A 20,161-nucleotide genomic window follows, 5' to 3' on the forward strand; every position below is an offset into this window, starting at 1 on the left:
GTCAGAGCAGCTGCCCTGCCCGAGCCACCTTCGTATGACATTCATCCTCTCGGGGGACAAACCGCACAAGAAGCTTTTCATCGTCACATTAATGGCAACCCAAAATGACCCCGACAGGTCGTTGGTCACAGGGAACCGTAACGAATCGTTGTGCAGTGTGAGTGAGTGACTCTCGGGTGAGGCGAGTCGGGGGACAACGGGGGAAGTGGTCTTGGTTTGTTTCTTGGGGGGGATTCATCGCTTCTCTCTCTCTCTCTCGTCCCAATGACCAATGACCACGTGATCCCTGGAATGGAGCCATTAAACAAGGCGCTCCGCGTGGCCCACACTGTAAAACTGAATGGTCGTGGATGGAATACAGAGCGAAGGCCCACGGGCCCAAAATGTCAAGGGGGCGGGGCGGGGCGGGCGGGGGGGGGGGCGACCTTCAACCACAAAATGTCACTTGGAAAAGCTGAAAAAGAGACGAGAGGCCGCTGACTGACACACAACTGTGGAAAGAGACTGAAAGCAACACAAAAACATCCACAGAAGGAACCTAAAGTTGGTGTTTCGCTCACGTGAACGGCCATTTTTGCACGTCGTTACCCAGAATCCCGCTGTGTCATAATGATTATGTAATGTCTTTACTTCACTGCCGTACGAACGTTCTTTTTTTTCCCCGCCGTACTGCGGACTGCGGCGTGTGTGAGGCTGCGTTCCTCCATCTCCGCCACTAGTGGGGGGCCTCGGCCCGCCGCCCGCAGACACTCCAGTCACGCTGCGTTTTTTTTTTTTTACCCTACACAGTGACGCGGTCGCCCGTGGCAACGTGTGAGCACAACAGCAGAACAGGCTGGGATTCAACAAAAGTAATCAATATTGTGGGGGGGGGGGGCTGCCCTTTACCTTTTGGCCAAGTTGACTCCATGATGCAGCGGCTTATGTCATATGTCTTTGTATGTGATCCTGGACTATGCATCTAAATGATGACCCTCAAAAGCCCCCCGTCCCCCCGTCCCCCCACGGAGCTCTCACAAAGATGGATTTCTGTGCACTGCGGTTTATTGACGGCATCGATCATTCTTATTCAGCGGGACGGTCTCCCAAAACGTCCCTGTGTGGGTATCTGAGGCGTTATTGATCATCCTTTTCTCCTCCTGCAAATGTCACCCCCCCCCCCCCCCTTTGTCCATCTGTTGCATATTATTGATTTTCTTATGTCTTCATTTGCCTCCGTTTCTTTTGTGCTCCCGTCTTCATTTTTCACCGGCTAATAGTTACAAAACAATGCAGTTAAAGGACACATTTTCGTTTGAGCCCCTCTGACAACTTGCCCATGGGAGGAATAACTTTATTGTTTCTGCTGTAGATCTGAACAAGTGCAACGACGCTGTGTGCGCGTGCTGTAATGTTCAATGTAGCCCCACTGCAGAGATGATGTCGCATGATGATGCGGAGCTGCATTTTGGGGGCTTCTGCTTTCTCTCCCTGTCGCAGTGTCAGTCAAGGTAAATGTATTCCTCCCTCACCCCACCCCCCGCCCCTCCTTTCTCCCCCCCCCATCACCAACCAGCGGCTCCCGGCTCTCTTTTAATCTTTTTCACCCATCTGCCTCGTCTTTTCTCTTCCTCTTTTTACCCCCCCCCTCCCTTTTGTTCTGCCGGTTCCTCATTCCGTCTAACTCAATCCAGAGCCTCTCTTTCAGGTTTATAAATAGACGCCACTCGCTCCTCTCGTTATTCTCTCAGATGCGTCCTGTATTTTCTCCCCTTCGCTGCAATCCGACACCAGTCTTTCTCCCGTCTTAGCCCCCACCTGCTCTCCCCTCCACCTCTCACTCTCACCCCCCGTCCCTTCGTCCCGTGTTGTGCATTGAAGATCTCCCCAGAGAGGCTGCGGACGGGTCTTCTCTCAAGAAAACGCAGCGTGGGGTCTACGCACTCTCCCCCCCCCCCCCCCCCCCCTCTCACTCTTCTGCAGCTTCGCCTCTCAAATGAAACCACTGGGTCCTCTCGCATCGCAGCATGTTGCATCCTCCCCTCCCCTCACCCCCTCCGCCTCCAGCTCACTCCACCGTGTCGTCCTCCGCCCGCCCTCCCTCTGCTCTCTGGTTTCTCAGAGAGGGTATCGATGCTCTCACCTCCTCCGGGGGGGTGGGGGTGGTGTGTGTGTGGGGGGGTGGGGGTGGTGTGTTCGGCAGCGCCGCAGAGAGCCGGCGGGGAGAGTCTCCCTCACTGGGAGACGTTGCGCTAATGCCGGCTGGGTGGTTGGCGGCCAACGGACACAGCGTCGGGCTCAGGGGGCACTAAAGCAGGACGGGGGGGCCCTGAGAGTGTTGATCAAGTGTCGACGATCAGTGACGTAAACGTGCAACAATCGGTAACAACCGAGTCCAACCACCGAGCGCATCATTGGATCACGCCGGTGAAAAGAATAAAATACATGCAGTCAAGCGCAAGCATCAGTCTTCTTATCCAACTCTTGGCTACAAAGGCCTACGAGTGCATCAGTTAGCCCGCTGATGTTAGCGTTCCGCCCCAAAGCGCCGAGCTGCACGCGGGTTTCTCTGCGTTTTTTGATTGTCTTGACGTTGCCGTAGCGCAGCAGCAGCTCAAAGGCGAGCGTCATGCTTTCCCGACTCTGCTCGGCGCCGTGACATCACCTGCACCACGTCGGTCTTAGTCATCGCTCTGATGCAGCAGCACACGAACAAGACCGGCGCTTCATGCGTTATTCCCTCTTTATCTTCGTGCAAAGGTTCTGGTGCATGAGGATTTTTTTTTTTAAGTCTCTTAAGACTTTTCCTGCACGTGTGAATGCAACAAATCAATGCTGGGAAAGCCGAACCATCCCCGCGTGGTTAATTAAACCCGAACTCCTTTGGCCCAGAATGAATTATATCTGAAGCATGATTTAAAAATGAAATGTGTGATGCAGGCTTCATTAAATGTGCCTTCTCCTGCCTGTGTGTGTGAGAGGGAACGTTTTCACGGTAATATCTGCATCACATCCGATTCCGGTAACGCGGCGTCATGCATCGCACGGCCTTTGTTGGATCTCTTTCTTGAGACGTGAAAGCATCGGCAATCGGGGCCAAAGTGGGATTTCCTTTAAACCCCAATTCTGCCTCCGAACGGCTTAAACCCGCTGAAAGCGGCGTTGACGTCTCCTCCTCCTCCAAAAGAGGAGATCAGACCCGGCGCCGACTCGTCTTGTCCCGCGCCGGCTTGCGCGATTGGACGTGTTTGTCTCGGGCCGCGGAGGACAAAAAGGCCCGCGGCGTGTCTCGCTGTCGTGTGATCGCAAGAGACATTTTGAGGCTAAAGATCATGTGGCTCAATAGACGTGTGAGATCGTTCCCTCCAATATCACAGATTCCCAGAACAAGCCGGTGGAAAACGGTGGTTTTTGTCGAGCTGGTTGTTGTTGTTGTTTTTTTTGCTGGTGAAATAAAACATCAATTCAGTGCAATTCTGAAGGTACCCAGCAAGCATCTCCATCGTTCCCAATCACCACATTCAAACGGGCTTCATTTGCAGCATCGCTTCATCGATCTTTCATTGGGAAATTGATCAGAATTCTTCAGACGTGCCTCACTGCCGTTGATCCTTGGTGATCATTCTGAGCCGCCGTAGCTTGTGGAAAATCGGGTCAGTCGATGCGAGTGAAAAACACCCAGAGTGCACTGCGGTTTTTTAGAACACAGGCGGGCAGAAGAACTGCAAAAGAAAATTGGCAATTTTTCGCTATTCAAGCGTGTTAGTGTGTATGTTTCATTTTATTTTATCATGTTTGCTTCTTTGGTCTCCTTAGTTTAGTTTTTATTTGTCCTCCATCCTTTTTATATTGAACGCAATAACGGAAGGAATTCATTTTTTATATAAGTTTGGCTCAAACATCCACCCTGACTGGAGGACAAACTGATTAAATTCTGGTCGTCAAAGGTCACTGGAACGACAGAAAAAGAAATGTGTTTTTAGGCCGTAACTCGAGAATTCATTACTGTCGCTGACAACTTCCCACTAAAGTCAAATGCAATCAAATGAGTGGGACTGACATGGGACGTTTACTGCCACTTGACTGGTCATTGGGGAGGGGGGGGGGGGGCAGCACGGCTCTAATGAAAGATTCTATTATAAATCTAATGTTATTGCATTGCACTGTAATGAGGTAAATCCAGGTCGTTGCACTAATACTGCCTGTAAGTGTGCTCTCAATGGGGCAGGTGGCACTTTCCAAAAATGAAAATGTCGGTTTATTGTGTTTCAAAAAGGTCACTAATGGCTCGTTGGGAAAACAAGCGCATTCCTCCTGCTATTTTTATTCATTGTTAAAAAAAGGCTTCATGGAGCTAAAATCTATTTGCCCCCCCCGTGCATAACGAAGCGCTCCAAATCCCTAAATTCCTGCAGCGTTCTACGGTTCCATCCGCGCGCCCGTTTTCAACTGGAACAGCACCCAGAGGGGACCAGATTGAAACCGGCTCCCGCGGGGGACCCTCGCAGCACTACCGGCGCCCCCCCCCCCCCCCCCCTTCCCGAGGGTCCTATTCATCACGCCAAAAAGGAGCGCAGGCGGTCACCGTTCTTTTTGACTGAGTGGAGTTGAACGGGACGCTTTGGGGTGTAGCGAAACAAAGTGTGCCAGAGCTCAAAGCGATAATGCAGCGACTTTTATTTAGGTGCAGAAAACACAGTACAGGGAGCGGTACCATCTCTGAAAGTCCAACAACACGTCATAGTCTTGAAATGTCAAAAATACACGCAGGGGAAATATAGCCTGAAACACACAGGTGTGGATTTTACATGCTTTAAACAACAGAACAAGTGGGAGGAAGTTCACAACCACGCAGGTGAGTTATAGAAACGTAATCTAGCACAAGCAGCAATAAATAAAGCGCCGTGGTCGGAGGAGCGATGAGGCAGTAAGGAGATTTGGTGGGATGGGGCTCTGTCGAGCTTCCTGATTGGCAGACGCCTCCCTGAAAGGCCGCTGGCCGCTGATTGGGCAATCGTCTCCCGACACAAACTAAAATCCTACTTCGGCATGCTTCCATTTTTTTTTTTTTTACGTGGCGTTTGTCGTCTGCGCCGAGACGCCGTGACAGAGGGGCGGATTATCTGAATGTACACGTGGATTTATTTCCTCTCCTCTGAAGTATGGCTTCCATGTCGTTTCCAGGCCGTAAAAGCTGTGCCCAAATATCCGCGCCGAGCACGCTCCGCTATCCAGTACACCGTGTTTTCTCCAAGCATAGATGGGAAGTGGGATGTAGATAAACACATACGAGCAGAGGAGGGTGTTGAGCTGGCAAGCGTGGGGGGTTTGGGATGGAGGGGGGTGGGTGTACGAGGTCAAGCTAACCAAAGAGACAGAAATAAAGGCCAGTGTCTTTATATGCTGTAACGTGGGGGGGTTACGTGTCTAAAAGGAGCTAAAACACCGATACATGAATTAGGAGGTCATGTGACGCCTTGACGAATCTAACCTGAAGCCTCGGGCGCATCTGGGCCGACGTGCTGAAGAAGCAGCATCCGTCACACGCCTGCGTTTGCAAACAGGCCCGTCGACAGTCGGCGAGCTGGTCGAGAGGAACAACGAGGCTTTTTTTGGGGGGGTCGCCGAAGGTGTCGGCTGTATTTTGGCGAACATGCAGATTTAGCGTTGACGAACGTGTGACCATTGAGTTATTGCAGGATCACCTGGTGGTCTCCGATCCGACCGGGCGCTCGTCACGAGTCACATTTCACATCGGAACGACCGGCTCGCCGTCTCCAGTTGTGGCTGTTGCCAAGCAACATTAGGCTTCTTTAGATTCAGACAGGTAGCTATTTACAGCCTGCAGGCGGGAACTCTGCTTTTCAATTACGCCGATCCGGCTGCTGAGCGGCTCCTTCGCCGACAACTCGCAGCCCTTCTGTGCGCAACGTTTATTTTAATGAGGTGTTACTCATTGTGGGATATTTTCACACAAGCAAAGCGTCGCAGGTTGAATGAAAAACGTCAATGTTTTCATGCTTAGATTTCAGAGGTCACCTTTTATGTTCGCGTTTGCTTGGTCTGATTCCAAATGTGTCAAAAATCAAATGAGCTGAAAGGTGAAGTCGTGTCACTTTGAGGAGAGAAGAGCAATCCGTGTGACCACTTCACGCTCAGAGCGTTCGATATCTACCGCCGCCGCCCGTGTAGTGGGGCCGACGTGGAACAGCTGGAATAAAGGAGGCAGGTGGAGGCACATAAAGGAGGCCGAATCTCAGCGGCGTCCAGTCAGCTTATCAGAGCCGGGGGGAGAGGGGGGGGGTCTGACTTACAAATCCAATCGGCTCAAAACACAAATGTATCAGCGGCGGACAGCCCCCGACACACGCGGAAACATGTTGCTCAACAAGCCTGCCGAGTCGAATCCACCTAAATCCCCATTATTAAACGCACGCCGGGTAATTATTTTCCAACCGCGTCCAATCCAGTTAGGAGTAGGGCGGGGGAGGAAGGGAGGGAGGAAGGGAGGGGGGTTGATATCAAACTCAGGCGATGTCTTCAACACGTCTCCTCTACTCTGCGGGGGGGGAGGGGGGGGGGGAACTGTGACAGAAGGAAGAGCGACGGCCACCGCTTCCCGTCCCCCAAATAGAAAAGAGGTTACATTCCAATAATAATTCTAGTAATTAGTGAGATCATTATTAAAGCGAGTCAGTTCGGTGTGCTACATACATCGTTGGGGGGGGGAGAGAGTGTGTGTGTGTGTGTGTGTTGTCCCACAGTACCGCCGCGTTTCTCCTTCAGCGTCTTTCTCTCCGTCTCGGCCCGACAGCTGCGGCGCCCGCCCGCCCTCCCTCCCTCCTCCCGCCCCACCTGACCGAAAAAGGTGACGGCTCTCGGGTTCGCCTCCGGCATCCGCTCTGAATCGTGATCCAGTGTTTATTTAAGGATGCGCGGGTTCGAGTTACCCACCGGTGGGCCGCCGAGTAACCCGACGCCGCGCGCGGGGTAGTCCAGAGCTGTTCGGCCACGGGGGCGACGCGCCGTCGGAAGCGTGGCGCGCGGCCCGGAAAGGGCGATATGACGCCGGTTGTGCGGGCGTGTAAAAGCCTTTCTTTATCTTCTAGGGTCGAATCTATTCTGGGGTGGTCAGAACTATTCTTGGTCGCGTAAAGACAGCGGAAGCCGCGGCGTGACGGCGATCCGCAGCGCGGTCGGTTCCTACGTTGTGTTTGAAGCGACCGTTTACTCTAAATATTTACTCGAGGTCCACTTACTAGCTTCTTCGAAAGCAGCGGGAATGTCTCGTTCAAACGAGGTCGAAGGTCAGGCGGCGGAATGGAGGTGTTTAGCTAGCTTAGCGACGGCTAAACGAGCCGGGAAAGAAAAGCTTGCTGCAGCCTGGCGGTTTAATCAAACTAAAACACACAGCGGGAATTATTTATCCTTCCCCGTGACGAAGGCTCTGATGACACGTGCTCCACCAAGGTCACCGCAAGGACGGGTCGCGCGGTTATGCCCGGCGTGCGTCATCGCCGCCGCAGCCAAAGTTAGCGACCAGTTTCCATGACCACCGCCCCGCGCGTCAGCCCGTGGCACCGAACCGCCGGAGGCCACCCGATACATCTGGCCTACTTGGGAGGCGGTACGGGGGGAGTTGTGGGGGGGGGCAGCCACTGGGTGTTAGATTTCAGAGAACGAGAGGAGGCCCGAAGGAGGCGGAAGGAGAAGAAACCAGAATGTGCTCGTTTTTTTTTTTTTGTGTTGTGCCGTTGTGTCGCCGCCGAAGGAAGTGTGCTTGAGAGAAGTGTGCGTTTGTTTGTTTTTGTGCATCGAGGGACACGCGGGCGATGCGTAGGATGCGAAAGGTTAATTTGGTGACGGGAGGTTTACAGTATTTCGTCATGCTTGATTATAAATTCCAAATCTCCACCTTGTTTCTTTGTTCCTCTCCTCTTCCCCCCTTTTTTCTCGCCCCTCCCTCGTCCTGCAAATCGGCCGATCTGTCGCGCAAAAAGGCGTTTCATGACAATTTGCATAATGTGACGATAAATCCTGAACAATTTTAAATCCCTGCTCCGTCGACCTCCCGATCCGATCATTCACTGTATTCCTGAACATCTGTGGAATTATTATTTTTTTGTCTTAGTTTTTTTGTTTTTTGTTTTTTTTTCTTATATCATTTTTCGCCTCTTTCATCAGTCCGTCTACTTCTTTTTCTTCTGGAAGCGTCTGAACTGGTTCTGGATGGCGAGCGCGGCCTTCTCCGTCTCCGGCGCCTCCAGGTCGATGTCCACCTCCTCCTCTTCCTGCTCCTGAGGCTTCGCGCCTGAGGCCTTCTCTGTGAGGGGGGGGGGGGGGACACACACATTTATTAGCATTTCACTTCCGAACTCGCGATTGAGCGACTGGAGAAGAACAAAAAAAAAATCTCTATCTTTGCCGTGCAGACTTCTTACGTCACGGCCCTGATGAGTAATGGTGACAACAAAGACAGAGGAATGAAAGCGGCTATAAATGCACCGAGCTGACAGCGACGGGTCCGTGTTGGAAGGCGTGTTTGTGGTGTGGATGAACAAACAGCACATCCTGTCAATGGGTCCGCTGAGGCAGAACGATCTCGTGCTTATTAAAGACATTTGCGGATGTTCTGAAACCCGACGTGTCACTTTTCTTTTTAAGCGTGATGGAAAACAGAGTGAGGACAGATGACAGAAAGGAATGAGGGAAAACATGAGGCACTCTGGGTAAAAGGGCTCCCAAAGCCAGGGGGCGAGATAAGGCAAGTGACCTCCGTTCATCCTGCCCAGTGATAGATGTTGAATTCTGCGGGGCGAGAGTCGGTTATTGATGAGTAACGCACAAAAAAAGTTTTCCTGGCTGACGCGCCGGAGATTCCTGCCAAAAGGAACTGCCCCGTCCGTCCTGGCTGCTTAGCTCATGGAAAAATCAGTCGTCTGACCTCCACAAAACACAACGTAGAGTTTCTTGTGTGGTGGAAACTCAGAGAGGGACAAAGACATAAACTTAAACACACACACACACACACACACACACATGCCCTTCGATCTCTTTGCCGCGAGGTCACTGTGACATTCACGATTTCCCCCCCGACGAGTTTGTGTCTCCCGAGTGGACAAACGATCTGCAGCTTTGGCGGAGACCTTTACCTCTTTTACTACATTTGCATGATAATTAAAAAGGCAAAATCCTGAAAAAGCTGAGTACAAATGAGCCCCGAAGACTCTCCCAGGGAAGATTTTACTGTTTTTGTTCGGATCCTAATGAATGAAACTGTTTTTTAACAGACCATCTTCAATTGTGTGAGCAATTAACACCTAATTTTCTGCGCGCAATGAAGGGAAAAGGACGCACGGTGCAGAGAGTAAACTTACCTTTGCTGTCAGCTGCAGTCGTCTGGCTGCATTTAGCAGCGTTAGTGGCCGCCAGCTGTAGAGGAGACAGAAAATACACTTTAAGCAACAAGTAGCGTAGACACTGTGTCACATTTGTGGGCGGACGTTTCCCCTGAGAGGAATTGCTGCAAACAGCACGTTTTGTCATGCAACACGTGCGGCTACTGCGCAGCGACACCACTGCAGCTGCCACGCTTTAAAAAACGGTGCGGCCCCCCCCCCAAAAAAAAAGAATCTGCCTGAAACCTTCCTGCCAGACGGGATGAGAAGCAGAAGGCGGCAGCGGTGTCTCCTTGGAACCGTCCGGGCGACTGTGATGGACTCAAAGCGACACGTTCGATGACAGGGAGTGTAAGCCAGGTTTTCCGACGTCTCGCCGCACGCCAAAATTTCCCACGAGTTCACAGGCTGAGAGGGAAAACAGAGCAAGGCAGCGGAGCGCTACGGCGGACTTTCATCGTGTCTTTCTTTTTTTCGTGTCACAGTGAAATACTTCTGTGTTGGTTCGGTCTCATCGCGCTCATCGGTCTCACGTTTCAGCGGAAAGCTTCGATGATCCTCTTGGTTTTACTTCTTTTATTATTTTGTCCTGCCTTATTGTTAAGTCCTCCAGGCTCCTACCTTCTGAGACAGGACATGATGGACATCAGGTTACTCATTATCAATGGAGTCATTGAGCAGAATTGAAACGATATGGTCATAAATAAACCAGGTGTGTAGTACAGTTTGTTTTTTTTCAGGCATCTTAAATCCTTTTTGTTCAGCCTTCTTTTTTAACGCCTCTGGGCTTACCAAGCACGACTTGCTCGGTAATTCCCACAGTCCCTTGTGTATCGTAAATCGGGTCTCCTGGGGGAAAGTCACTTGATTATTTGTTTTACCCATCATCCTTCATTCCTACATGAAAGGTATTTCTCTCCATACCACGTATACGCTACCTGCTTTGCATCGGAAAAAAAGTTTGGATATTTTCCTCTGAAGATGGTGGAGACCAAAAACGGAGCTAAAACAATAGGAAGTGAAAGTGGGGGATTCGGGTGTCGTGTCGATGCTTTTGCTTCTCATTCTTTTCCCCCCTCTTTTCATTTAACCTCCACCGTCCTTTTGAAGCTCCACTCGCCTTTCCGCCACCGCGCTATTAGCGCTCACGCCGGCGGACATGTGAGCCGGCGGTACGGGAGAGCGAGGGAGGAAAACTGACAGACTGGGACACGGGCAAAGAGGAGGGGAGAGGTTACGACAGATTTTGCCATTATGCAACACACCGCGTCGTGTGCGCGTGTTTAAGTGTGTATCTCAGCGCAACTCCAAGTCCTTATTGCACTTTACGATCAACGTAGCAACGTAGCTTGAGAAAGAGAGGCCTGCCACTCCAGCCCTGCCAATAACCGCGTGTGTGTGTGTGTGTGTTTGTATGTGTGCGCCTATTTTCTACCGGCATGCATGAGCGCACGTGTGTGCTGATGTGCTCATTTGTGTGGGAGTTTTCACTGCACTCCTCCGGTCTGTGAGCACGACGTGTGTGATTTATGTGTGTGTGTGTGTGTGTGCACACGTGCAAAAAGAAACCCCGCCGGGTCATCAGGCCGATCCGGGGGCCCATGTTCAAAATCAGACGGGGGGGAGGGAGGGGGGGAGACTAATGGTTAGTGACTGCTAGTGTATACAGTGTGCGTCTGGTAGGAGAGCAAGGGAGGAAGGAGGAGAGAGACGGAGAGACGGGACGAGGAGGTGCCTGACGTTGGTGTTAGTCGAACGGAAAGTTTCTCAAAAGTGTCAAAACAAATTGTAAGTGCCGTAACGAGCTGCAGGAAGTCAACGTTTCCTGTTAGTTGTGCCGTGTACACAAGGAACTGTGGGCAAAAACACAGATGTCACCAGAGAGCCTCGGGCACCTTCGCAGGGAGGCGAGTTAGTGCGCATAGCAACACGCTGTAAAGCAAGATTTAAATCAGCATTAATAATTAAAATAACAGTATTATTTACACCTGCGGTTTTCCTACGTGTCGAAATGTCTTCTATGAGAAAATACCTGTGACAGCAGCCGACAGCCAGTAAGCACACCTGAAGCTAATTAGCCTGCCTATACGTTAACACTGTGGTATGAAAATGACTCTATTCTATGTGAAAGGTGAGCAAGTGTGTTGCAAAAAATCTTAGATTAGTTTGTAAATGAGTGGTTCACCCTTAATATTTGACCAAAATTTAATTATTCTTTAAAACAAAGGGTCGTCCGTTGTGTCGTCCGACGTCGATTGGCTAGCGACGTTAGCTTAAACAGCTATAGCCGCAGTAGATGCAAAAAGTAATTTGCTTAAAACCAAAGCGGCTTTTCCGCCGACATAAGATGAGATGTGTGTAAGACAAACTGCCACTCTGTTGTGTTGCGTCCAATGATTCAGCGCTATTTGAGGGGGTGCGTCTTCCTGCGGCACTGCAGTCGCGCCGAGACATCGAGGCACCAGACTACAAGCGAGTAAAGACGAGAAGGAGCCACGCGAAGAGAGACGGCGATAAAACAGAAACCGGGTAGGCACCGAGGTAGAAAGTGGAGAGGGGGGTGGGGGGAGACTGCAGAGATATGAGTGAGTGTGTCTGCAGCAAGAGGGTGAAACACTGCAGAGAGGACGGGGGGGGGGCTCATTGTTCAGCATTAGCTCTCCTCCTCTTGTGCCTTTTTTCTCTTCTGTCAGTCGAATTTTTGGCAGCAGCTGACAAACGGTGTCAAAGCTCGTTTGACGAGAAACCGGGAATAGAATTAGAACAGTTCAAACTTTGGGGGGGGGGGGGGGGTTATCCATCCTTGTTGGCATGCTGGCAGTTGATGCCTGGCGTGTTAATGCATGAATCTGCAGTGAGATGGGATTGGATGAATGAGAGGAAAGGGGGGCCGGGGGGGTTCAGGTGTTGGTTAAAGGGAGCGACGGTTTAGACACACCTCAACTGAGAATGTGAGAGACGAAGGGAAGAAACAAATAGTGCCCGACGCTGACAGCCAAAGTGTAGAGGAAAGGACATGAAGTCAACCCCACGTCTCTCCCCCAGGAGAGTTACATTGACCAGCAATGATAACCTTTTTATCGCACTTTGTCTCGTTTTAACTGTATCTAAGATTTCTATCTGCCTTGCTCCATGAAGAACGTCCTCAGACATTAAATATCTCAACCGAACCGTCGCGGGCTTCTGAGTTGATCCAGGCGAGAAGTTACCCTATAAGGTACCTTTAAGCATGTGTATGACCTGGACCGGACTTTAAAATGAGAGCATATGGGTCATTTCTACGTCAGAAAACACTCTGGAGGCAACAGAAGTATCGATAGATAACAACAGGCGCCGGTTGAAACAGATGGCGGTCAGACCAGTAGCCAATGGGCTTTGAGAACGCGTATCGTCAACCAACGATGGTCACCAAGTCTCCAGCACCACCGAGTACAGCACCAATCGCCGACGCCAGGTTCTTACCAAACAAAACCCAGCGTCCGGGACGTGGACCTGCTGGGAAATCCGGCGAGCCAGGAACACTCCCCTCTCAACCCCATTAGTTCTGCAGGGCACTTAACCCCCTTCAGCTCCGCGATGGACACCAGATCAATGGTACCCTTCCTGTCAGAAAATATCCGCCTTTATTTGCTTCCGTATCAGCACTTTTTTTTCCTCGCGGACGCACTTCTTGCCTCTAATGGTGTCGGAAAATTGCTTTCTGAATCGGCTGAAGTGTTACAAAGTTACAAATTGACCCCTGACCCCCCCCCCCCCCCCCGATATCCTCATAATAGTCTTAATATCATCTAACCACCCTTTTGTCCCATCTTTATTGCTTCTTCTCTTGTCCTCACCAATGACAAGCCTCAAGCCCTCGACCCCCCCCCCCCACCCCCATGAGATATGTCCTTATCACCCCCCCCCCCCTCCCTTGCTTTTAGTCTGGGATTTCCCTCTTTTACATGTGCTAGTTAGCGCTGTAATGCATGAGCGCTGAGCCCGGGAGGGAGGCTGAGGGAGGGAGGGTGAGGATGGGAGACAGAGACAGATTGCAGCATTTAACAGCCTGCCCTGGGGAGCTGCTGGAGGTGATAGAGAGTAAGACACATATGGAGAGAGAGAGAGAGAGAGACATGCATTGTAGCAAGAGGGTGATACATTAAAACAAGGAAAGGAAAGAGAACCTCGCACGCCGGCTCAGTGAGGATGAACAGTGAGGATGAAGATTGGAACACACGCGGTCTGTTCAGGAAAGACTCGGCCGGCGTAAATGGAGTCCAGATGGACACGCTCGCACTGCACACACATTTACAGAGGCAAGAAACACATGCCCCCCCCACCCCCGACTCCCCCAAACCCCTCTTGTCTCCCCTCTTCTCACACACCGCCATGCACTTCATTTACAGCTAGGTTCTCCCTAGAGGGGGGGACACACCTCCGAGCTGTTTTTCCCTCACACTTCTATCACGTTTCTCTATCCGTTCCGAGCTGGAACCCCCCCCTCCCCTCGGCGGCCTTGATCTCACAGCCAAGTCTTCACGGAATAAGAACGGATAAATATTAAATGAGTTATATAAGGTCCGAGCAAGCTGCTTGCAATTGTCACGGAGGACGTGAATCGCAAGGCGGGCCTCTGCCTCCTTTCTGCTGTAGATGTGGAGGGGGTATTAGAGAGGGGGGGGGCGATGTATGTCCATCCGCTAAACAATTATTTGTACTATTAATTGATTTGGAGAAAGAGCCCAAGCTGACATGTTCCAACTATTTGCATTGGACGAGACAAAATGCGAACGAAGAACTTTGCACATCGGCGCGTGCGTGCTAAGCTAACTAGCTTCCAATCAGCGGCATGATGGCTTAAGTCGCCAACGAGCGAGGGCCGTCGCTTTGTGGGCTCCAGTCGGTAGCACAATAAGGAAATATGTCCACAAAAAGGGAGACTTTGAACGCATCGAAGGCAGCCGGCTGACTAATTGGCCCCACCATCACTTTAAGTCAGTCACGATGACGTTTTTTTTTTAATCGCCGAGAGGAAATGCCTCCACGAGGGACGCGCCAACCACACCGACGGGGCGATAAAGACACTACGGGAGTCCCACGCATGAGAAAACAACATCCCGACGTGGTGATGAAATTAAAACGCCGTCCCGGGAGAAGGAGCCCAGAAGATAAATGGGCCCCCGCGAAAAAAGTGCTAATGACAATGTCAAAATACGGCGACGTGCGCGCTTCATTACCGACGGCTTCCAGAGGGAGGATGCTGCGTTTCTGGCAGCTTTTTTTTCTAGAGAAAGGAGGAAGCTGTCTTCTATCTGGGGGATTCTAAGCACACAGCCTTCCTTCTCTTGTCCCCTCTTCCTTCCTCTTTCTTTTACATAACATGAGCTTTTTTTTTTTCTTCCCTTTTTAACCACATCACAGTTTTTCCACGAGTGCTTCCGTTTTTTCGCTTCCTACATGTGCTCTTTTCATCTCCTCTTCTGTCCTCTCCTGCACTCTTACCCTTCAATTCTACACCCACTCCGGCGTTGTTTGCCTCTCATCCACGCTTGCCCCCGCGGGGGCAGACGTGTCCATCGGCGCCGGGCTGAACATCTGCTCAGAGCCGCTCTCGCCGTTCAGCTCGCCGCCGTGCAAACTGCTGCCTTTTTTGGCTGTAGGTTTCCGGTGACCTTGCGACCTTTAGGAAGGAGCGCCACATAAAGCCCAGCTCGACAAACGGAGCCGGGACGTATTGAAGACAGGATTATGTTCTTATCGTGGATGCATTGTTTTATTGAAAGTGCTTTTTGAGCCTGTCGGCCCCCATTTTAGGAGCTTAACTCATGCTGCAGGTCCACGTACATTTGTATAATCCGTCCCCCTGAAATGTGCACGAGCATCAGCAGCATGAAGTACATGTGATCACCGTGTCACACGGACACGGAGGACTGCAGAAATACACACATAAGCCCGGGTTTTGATTCGATTTAATCGTCGCTTGTGCTCCTCCGTGACTCCGTGACCACTTTCACTTTCCCTCCGTCTGTCAGATCCCGCGGCTCGGCTTCGTAACCACCTCTTCATACTCCAGCACGCTGTACCTGCCCACTAAAAATAGCACAACGCCGGTTAATGGCTTTATATAAGTCGGAGATAGTTCCTGGGGGTAGATTGAGATAATGGCTGCTGTGTGTGTGTGTGTGTGTGTGTGTGTGTGTGTGTGTGTGTGTGTGTGTGTGTGTGTGTGAGGGGACTTTGAATAGGGAATAATTAGAGTGCATCCAGAAATCTATAGAACCTGCATTAAATATTATTAGTATATTATTAGTATGTCAATCAATTCTTAACAGCTATTTACTGACTATTTAATATTAACTATTTGAATCAGTTCAAAATACAAAATGTCAAACTCCCGGTGGTTCAAATTCATTAGGATGCATCGTCTGGGAAACACGATTGGTGTTTCGATCCATCTCGTGGATGTGGAATAAAAACGTTGACCTTTCAAATGTCGCTCGTTTTTTGAAAAAAACATTCAGGGGACCACAAAAGTCCCGATGAACCGTCCTCTGGGGACCCCGATCCAGGGTGGACCGGTGCTGGTTTCCGGCTTTTTGCCTTGCGTGATGATAAATAAAATCTCACTTTGCTATTCGGACAGTTAAGTGGGGCAGAAGAAGCCATTTGACGACCTCTCACTTGCCATTTTTTTCCGTTTATTTGTAGACAAAACAATAAAGAAATCATCGAAAACGGAAGCACGGGTCCTTGAGGCTAGTTCATAGACGACGGGGGAAGGTTTTCCGACCGTTTTCCTTTACAATCTCGAATGTGCTTCCTCAGTAGAACGAGAGCAGCTCGTCGGGAGGGACAATCCGGTGAGTTCGGTCGACATTTGTAAATTCGCAAATTGATATTCGAAGCACGCGTCCGAGTAGTCAAACACTCGTGTGTTCACATCTCGCCGTCAGAAAATCTGCCGCAAATTGTCGCCCCCCCCCCCCTTTAGGAAAGGGAAGCCGTTGATTGGGTGGATTGGGGAGGGGGGGCGATGGGGGGTGATGGTGGTAAGAAAACCTTGGTGGATGAAAAGCAGGTGCGACAACCTGGAGGGAACACATGTTCCCTTTCTAATAGAAAAACTCCAGCTCGCGCTCGTCTCCGCTCAATGCTCAACAGTGTCCTCTTGAAAGCACACACAGGGCTTAGTGCTGCACTTGCTGTTAAGGGGCGGAGGGGGCGGAGGGGAGGGGGGGGGGGGGGGGGGGCAGTAGAAAGCCTCTAAAAGCTCAGCAGAAATGTATTTATAGACAGAAATAAAAGGATTATACCTCCATGAAGGAGTAAGGGAAAGCCAGTGATTTCCAGACTTGCCAGATGCTGTAGAAACTGAGTTGAGGGGGCGGATGGGGGGGGGGCGGAGGAGGGCTGGCCAGGGGGGGGGTGGGGGTGCAGGAGGAAGGAGGAGGAGGAAGAGGAGGAGAAGGGACTGACAGATGGAGAGAGACAGGCCGACAAAGAGAAACACGGATTTTTGGCGCCCCCCCCCCCCCCGAGCCTCGCCGGGCCCCGCTAATTATCCCCTGCCAGCTCGCTCGCCAACAGGGCGGCTTCTGGTGAGGGGTAATTACCAGCACAACGAGGACGCCGCCGCGCTCCCTCCTACTTTTTGTTCTGCGCGAAAGCACCTTTTATGGGTTTTTTTTTTATTTTAAAAAGTAGGCCGACTGAAAAAACAAAAACAAAAATCCACCAAACAGCTGTTAAAAAGGGAGAACGCAGCCAAACACGTATTGCATAAGAGCCCCCGAACTCGCCCCATACTCCATTCATGTGCCCCCCCCCCCTCTCCTTTTCACTCCTTCCGATGCTCCCGGATGTGCGAGTGTTGATACCGAGTCCTCGCTCGCTGTCGCTAAGGAGAAAACAGTCGAGGCTTCAGCTAGAGAAAAGGGGGGGGGGGGTGGAGGGGGGGGGGTTAATGGAAGCTCGTGAAAAGAGGCCGCTCGGCCGACTTCTGAGAATCAAAATGCAAAAACGAGAGGAAGTGTCTCGTCGTGGTGAAACTTCATCAAACGATATCGTAGTTTGTTTGAAGGCGGCCCGCTTCGCCCTCGGAGAGGACGTTTGCGTCTCCGCAGATGTGTGTGTGTGTGTGTGTGTGTGTGTGTGTGTTGTGGACATCTGGACACGTCGAGCGGCTTTTAAAAACCGAAATGGACAGAAAAAAACAGAAATGCTCTTATTTCTTTCTTTTTCCGTGGCCGGCACTCAGCGCCTCGTCCGTTGGGATTGCGCCGCGCGGCTCCAGACTAATGCCCGAGGTCACGGGTTCAACTGGTATCCGTCCAAATGGCGTGCGCCGGGAGTCGGATGCCATGGGGGGGGGCGCGCCAGAGACGACAGGCCGGTGGGATGAACGTATTTAGACGGCATTAAAAATGTAACATTCGAGGCCCGAACACGGATGGAAAAGGCCACCGGGGTTGAGCGGGGGGGGGGGGGGGGGGTTACCAGCCGCTGCTATTTTGACAGTAACTAAGCTGTTTACTGCTTCCTTGATTTAACCGTCAACCGTTCAGCCCATAAAGTGCCTTTTAATGTCTTCAAAGAAATCAAACTATTGGTTCATCACCAATTAAAACCGACCAACAAACGAACGATGTCGAGCCAAACGGATTTAGACGGTTAATTGATCCTTTGAATCACCGCCCATTGATTTTTTTGGGGGGGGGGGGGGTCGATGGGCGACTGACTGATTCTGGCTCTAATTGAGGCCATCGAACTACCGTGATCCTCTGCGTCTCCGAGCGGGGGGGGGGCCTCAGTGAGCTGCAGACGTTGCATCCACCCCCCCCCACCCCCCCCCTCCACGTGTTTACATGTCCAGTCCGCCATGTGCGGCATCATCTGTGGGGGAGCGAGCGGCACGGAAACGAGGCGGTCCCACTGGAGCGACGCTCTACTTCTGACAAACAACAACAACAACGCCCGTGGGACCCCCCCCCCCATGTTGTTTTTATTGCCGTGGGATGGATCGATGGAGAGGCCGATGGCCTGGCGTGACCAGACAGCACGTTGCCTGAGTTGGGCTACAGCTGAATGGAAAGAACCCCCCCCCCCCGAGGATCCAATCCTCCCGTTGCGGGCGGTGAGCTTCTTCGCAGGTTAAACCTGGATTATAACTTCATCCCAGCAGCGAAGCACTGACCAGCCGCTCAGCCGGCCGCATTCTGACGATAACTCAAGGAAAAGAATGAAATAATAGAAGAAGAAAAAAATCCCACGTGGCCTTGCGGTCTCCCCCCGTCCGCACCGAGGCTGCAGCACGGAGCCCCGTCATGGGAGGGAAAGCTGCTTTATGATGCGTGGACAGCAGTGATGCATAGGCAGCCACTCTGGGAAGGAGCCATGGAGGAAACCAAGTACTTGCACAAAGCGGGAGTCCCCCCCCCCCCCCCCCCCTTTAGAGGAGGCTTCTTTTCTTACGCTCTGCAGGGGGAAACGGGCTCTTATGAGACCAGAAGGCCGCGTGCTGGTTCCCCTTCCTCTCCCACGCAGGAGGAGTAAATGTCAATGCATCAGGGAGCTCTTTCGTACGCACCATAGACGAGAAAATAACATTCAAACACGCGGACCTTCTTGGAACCCCCGTGGGGGCCCCGCGTAGGGTCCCCGGACCATACTTTGAGAAACCCTCGTCCTGCAGCAGATGGCTAAAGCATTTCAGGGGAGCAGCTACAGCATCATAGGGGATGGGGGGGGGGGGGTTTAAGAGTCATGAAGATGTTGAGCCATCATCAAAAAAGCCTGGCTTGCGCGCGCTTGCGGGAGTGATGCGACCGCGCACAGGTGCGCGGCGGCGCGGACACGTGGCTTCAATGGGACCGACTGCAGGCAAATAACTGCGCCGATTGGAAAATGTAATTAAAGATAAAAAAGGAACTCGAGCTTAACACCCAATCACAATTCACGCTTTCATCACGCGCGCACTCACCTCGCTCATCTTGGACACCTGCGCGCGCGGACTGGGGAGTTCTGCTGCAGAAGTGGACTTCTTCGCTCTCCTTCTTTTATTCTTCTTCTCTCCGCGTCTCTCGGATCCGATGCGAGGGGGGGGGGTTCGGAGGAGGAGGCGGCGGCGGGGGGGGGGGGAGGAGGAGGAGGAGGAGGTTGGAGAGTTCTGAGTCGGAGTGTTCGTGCGGTGCCGGACGGGCTGCGCGGGGAAACCGGACGAAAGTGATGCTCGATTCGCCGATTCGGTAGAGACGACGGAAGGAAACGGTAGAGCCTTTAACTGTCTCTCTCTCTCTCTCACCCTCCCTCTCTCTCTCTTGCGCGCGCTCTCTCTCTCTCTCTCGCTCACCCTCCCTCTCTCTCTCAACCAGTCACCAGGGAGCCGCCTCTTGCCCCGTTGACTGGATGTAGGCTAATAGATAATAATGAGAAGCCCTGCGGTGGAATAATCGTGTTAATTCACAAAAAAAACACACTTCCTTCGAGGTGGATTTTGCACCTGTTTTACTTTACTTTGCAATAATAAATATAATAAAAAATATTATTTATTTAATGCAAATCGCTTTAAATGGGATCATAGACAGATTTTATATATTTCAACATTTCCATTTTTTAAATCTTATTTTGAAAGACAGATCCGTGGCACGCGCTTTCAGGTCTGCATTTCGGTTCGTGCGCTGGACCAACTCAAATGGCATTTGCTCAATTAATAGTGCTATTGTTTACTTCACGCGCTTAAATGTTATTAGTGGCACTAATACTTAAAAGACAAGCTGGTTGGTCAGTTCGGTGATGTCACGCAG

General features: G+C 51.5%; 1 long non-coding RNA gene across 1 annotated transcript; it reads right to left on the reverse strand.

The window, feature by feature from the left end:
* Positions 1–4,639: 4,639 nt before the first annotated feature.
* On the reverse strand, positions 4,640–19,717 carry LOC144410220 (uncharacterized). Its single transcript, XR_013468137.1, has 3 exons — positions 19,339–19,717; positions 9,357–9,411; positions 4,640–8,302 (listed from the first exon to the last, which is right to left on the reverse strand). It is a non-coding gene; the product is annotated as an uncharacterized LOC144410220 (long non-coding RNA).
* Between the last annotated feature and the right edge of the window lie 444 nt (positions 19,718–20,161).

The sequence above is a fragment of the Gasterosteus aculeatus genome, chromosome 7, assembly GCF_964276395.1.
Source record: "Gasterosteus aculeatus chromosome 7, fGasAcu3.hap1.1, whole genome shotgun sequence".
In the NCBI taxonomy this organism is placed as follows: Eukaryota; Metazoa; Chordata; class Actinopteri; order Perciformes; family Gasterosteidae; genus Gasterosteus; species Gasterosteus aculeatus.